The sequence below is a fragment of the Stegastes partitus genome, unplaced genomic scaffold (assembly GCF_000690725.1).
Source record: "Stegastes partitus isolate 25-593 unplaced genomic scaffold, Stegastes_partitus-1.0.2 Scaffold194, whole genome shotgun sequence".
In the NCBI taxonomy this organism is placed as follows: Eukaryota; Metazoa; Chordata; class Actinopteri; family Pomacentridae; genus Stegastes; species Stegastes partitus.
The window spans coordinates 474403-479141 of record NW_007577925.1 but is presented as its reverse complement, the minus strand read 5'-3'; the positions used below and the strand labels follow the sequence as shown (position 1 = coordinate 479141).

The 4739-nt window shown below is 39.2% G+C and overlaps 1 protein-coding gene across 1 annotated transcript in view; it reads left to right on the top strand.

Moving 5' to 3' along the window:
- The window catches only part of LOC103356343 (probable C->U-editing enzyme APOBEC-2), a 17997-nt gene extending 14318 nt beyond the window's left edge, over window positions 1–3679 (top strand). The window contains exon 4 of the mRNA XM_008280447.1: window positions 3537–3679. The gene's annotated coding sequence lies outside the window, so the exon portion shown is untranslated. The remainder of the gene's footprint in view (window positions 1–3536) is intronic.
- Window positions 3680–4739: the final 1060 nt, after the last annotated feature.

Genomic DNA, 4739 nt, shown 5'->3' with positions numbered 1-4739 from the left:
ATCTGTCACACACTCAGTCATGGTGTTGATGTTGTCTCCATGAGGTTCACAGAGGACATTCCAGTCTGTGAACTTTCCAGTCTGACATTCCAGTCTAACCCTAACCCTAACCTGTTACTGTTGGAAGTCCTGCAGTAACGGCTTATTATTAGAATAAATGAAACTTTATGATAACCATGTCGGGGATAAACTACAAACTGCCCAGCAGTAAATATTAAAATTGCCTTCCTTTTACCGTTTAAGTGATAAACATCTGTTAAGTGATAAACATCTGTGATCACTCCCTGTGCCCTGTATACCTATGCCTAACATGCCTTGGGGGCTCAGAGGGGTAAAGGTTTCTAAGTAATGAGGGAAGAAAGATCTTTCACTGAGTTGCTTAGAGCAACTGTTAGTAAGGAACAAGGAAGACCCTGAGGGGACAGGGTCCATCCATCAATCTATTTTCCATACAGTTTTCCTCAATTTTATTCTAAAATTTTTATGTATGTATGTATTTATGTATTTATTAATTAATTAATTTTTCAGTTTCTAGTTATTTGAGTGATTATTGTGAATTTTGCTTTTTCTTTCATGGGAGGGTATGAATAAATTTGAAGACGACTATAGCTGCTTATCATTTGGTAGGGCTGGAGCCTATTCTTGCTGACAGAGGGAAAAATGCAGGGTACTCCCTGAACATGTGGCCAGTCTATCACTGGTCAGTGCAGAGACAGACAACCATGTATGCCCACACATATACCTACGATCAGTTTAGAGTCAGGCACAGGGGTGAAACTGAATATTTAGGATGATTTTTTGTGACAACCCACATGGACTTTGGTTAACCCCTTACTGTTAGTGTTGAGCCTTTTGTTTCCATGGATCTACACAGTTTTACATCCACTCTTTGGTCTTTCGCAAGTTTTTGCACAACACCTGTGTTTCATCAGCCGATTACCTCAGTATATTCTTTCCCAGTTGCCAGATTGTCTTTGCACTAATCGCACTCCAGAATTCTTACTATTCCTTCAGTTATTCTGGGATTTCTTGTGTATGACCTGTATGTGTTCCTAACTCATGTTTTTGGCTGATTCTCTATGTTTTGATGCATCATGTGTCCTTGGATTTTTTTCTGTTTCTGTTTTGTGTCCATTTGTCTGCTGCCTGCTCTGCTCTGGTTGCCTCGGTGACTGCCTGCCTGTGTTTGACCTTTGCTCTTTGATACCTGCATTTGAATCTGTACTTGGTCTCAGGACATCACATTAATGAACTGATATGAGGGTACATCAAAAAATTCTCTGCCTCACAAGACAGCATCACAGAAGTATTGTTTCTGCATTCTTTTTTTTTTTTTAACATAACCCCCTTAACTTCAATGCACTTGGTCCACTGATGTTTAAAGTTCCTTATCGCTTCACAGAAGATCACATCATTAGCCTCCAGACTGTCATCATTCTGAAAACAGGGACCACGCAAGTGTGATTTCAGTTTGGAAATAGAAGTCAGGCAGTACCAGGTCGGTGAGTAAGGTTCATGGAGCAACAGTTCTAAGCAACATTTGGCTGCTTCTAACCTTATAGTAGCATAACTAAGGAACAGTTCGTAAGGTCTTCACCTTACTATGATCAGCGCTATGAGCTGACATATGTTGTGAATTGCGCTATATATATAAAATTTAATTGAATTAAATTCAGGTGATCCTGAACAGCTCAAAGCTATAAACTTTATTAAATAGGGACTTTTTAATCCTAATCTTAAAGTAGAGAGGTGTCTGCCTCCAGAACCCAAACTGGGAGCTGATTCCACAACAGAGGAGCTGATAACTGAAGGCTCTGGCTTCCATTCTACTTCTGGAAACTTTGGAACCACAAGTAAACCTGCAGTCTGAGAGCAAAGTTCTCTGTTAGAATGATATGGTACAATAAGGTCTTTAAAGTAAGATGGGGCTAGTCATTAAGAGTTTTATATGCTTGAAGCAGGATTTCAAATTCCATGCTGGATTTTACAGGGAGCCAGTGAAGAGAGGCTAATTCAGGAGAAATGTGATATCACATTTTTTATTAATTTTATTTTCGGTATGTACTGCAGCTTGCCTTACAATGTGCATACTTTGATATGCAGTGTGCATACCATAGAAACATCCTTTTTTAAGACAACATTGCACTTTAGGCTTTGACTGCCCTTTACATATAGTCATTATAGTCTGTAGTGAGAAATAAGCTGTTATTTGTGTGCTCTTAATTGGTCAAGATAATGTGACATTTGCAACATATTTTCCACGATGTAGAAGACTGTAGGTCATAATTGCAAGAAAACATGGCTTTCTATACTGTAAAACACAACCTGATGTGGTAGGACATCCTGGTAATTGTAGTTTACTACATTTAACATACTATAATTGAATGTACTATATCGTTTTGTGGGCTGCAAGGTGGCGTGATGGTTAGCATCATTGCCTTGCAACAAGAAGGTCGTCGGTTCGTGTCTCAGTGAGGACACCCGCGATCTTTCTGCGTGGAGTTTGCATGTTCTCCCCGTGCAGCGTGGGTTCTCTCTGTGTTCTCCGGCTTCCTCCCACAAGGTCCAAAAACTTGCTGAAGTTAGTTGGGGATTGGACTAAAATGTCCATAGATGTGAATGTGAGTGTGCTTGGTTGTCTGTCTCTAAATGTAGCCCTGCGATAGACTGGCGACCTGTCCAGGGTGTCCCCTGCCTTCACCTGTAGTCAGCTGGGATAGGTGTCCCTAGTGAGGATTAAGTGGTGCATAGATAATGGATGGATGGATGAAAATCGTTTTGTGGCATACTTTTTATAGCATGGTAGTATGGATATTTAAATGCACCCTAGTTCTTCATAATTGATGCATCCTCTGGACTACCTCTAACTTGGGACAGACTTAGGATGTACTTTCAGAGCTAAAAAGCTTTGTGATATAGTCTGACTAAAACTTTAGGTGTCTTTAAATTAGGACTAGCACACCCCACATTTTTTAAGACTTTATCTCTAAATCAGCCATTTAGGATTTTAAAAAGTAATTTCTCAGTAATGTTAGTAACATCTTTATTGACCAAGCTGCTACATGAGAAGCTATAGCAGCTATTATAAACACAATATAATAAACTATTATAATATTTGAGAAAAGACAGATAATTAGGTCCTTTGGAATTAGATTCAATTAGATTCTTTTCAAGTTTTAAGCAAACAAAGTAAGACAAAACAAATAAAAGAAATACCATTAAGAGAGAACATTTGAATACATCAGTGGTAAAACCAGCTTGGACCATTTCACCTAAGGCACTATCAACTAAAAAATGGAGAAAAAAAATGCATTTGCGCACATTACATGAGATTAAAGCAAATAAATCTTTTTTTTTTTTTTTTAATCAGCCTTAAGTCCCACTCTATCATTTATTGAGGATGCTTTTTTCTCTTTTCATCAGTAATGAATCTGTCTTCCTTAGGAAAATGCATAACCCCTGTTTTATCTTAAAACCTTCTCTTTCTATTTTTTTTTTCTCTGTCTCTGTCTTTCTTTCTCTTTCTGTTGACACAGGAATCCTGCTGGGAATGTATGCACCACAATCATCACTATTTCTCCTCACAGATGATTCATGTTGTTTTTATTGTTGTTGATTAATAGTCATGCGTAGCTACAGTACATATGAATCTGTGATAAAGTAGCTGTGTTTCTATGAATTGGTGTAGTTTGCTGCTTTTTTTTGATTATCTTTATAGGTACTGTGATCAACCGTTCTCCCTACAAAAGCTGGTATTGATGCCCATGTCTGGCCTCCACTGTGGGATTATCCTGGTCTCACACATGAATGCTGTACACTACTTGTACTTGTTGAGGGGGGATTAAGTGTGTGTATAAGTGCAAATAAAATCAGCATTAGATTAGACTACAATAGCGTGTATAGCAGCAGCCAGCAGTGCGTACAGAAACAACACAGCATGACTTTAGTCAATGGAATTCACCCACAAAGACCTTAAAATGTTAATCGGAGCTGACGTTTAGTTTGTTGCTTCTAGTTGTTCTGTGTTGGAGCCTTTCCTCTAAGTTTTTTAGATACCTACAGCAGCAGACGGAAGCTAGATAATTATGGTCTCCAAAGCGAGAGAGATGCCACATTTATGCACACAACATAACACAGCAGTAACTTCATGAATTACTTATAATTACAGCTTTGCCCTGGTACTAAAACAGAAATCACTAAAACAGGATCTAACAGCAGGTCACACTGTGCACTTTTCATCACCTCAGACAGGTAAGCTGTCATACATACAGTCACAGTTTATAAGCTCCACTTATCATCACTTGTGAAAGAGCTGAATCCTGAGCCCATCTCAGCTGGTTATTATTTTATTGCAAAAGTCTGATCTGTCTATCCATCCATCCATCATTTATCCATCCATTATCTATACACCGCTTAATCCTCTGTAGGGTCACGGGGGGCGGGAGCCTATCCCAGCCCACTCAGGGCAAAGCCAGAGAATCCGGAGAGAACCCACATTGCATGGGGAGAACATGCAAACTCCATGCAGAAAGATCCCGGGGCTCTTCTAGCTGCGAGGTGACGGTGCTAACCACCGAGCCACCTTGCAGCCCCTGATCTGTCTAATAAATCAAAAATATTTAAGTAAATAGTTAGGGGTGTTTTTCCATGGGGCTCTTGGGCTTTTTTCAAGTCCAGATGATGTGTCTGTGTTCTTCTGTTCTCTGTCTGCACTGATTGTTTTTTTTTTTTAGTAATAA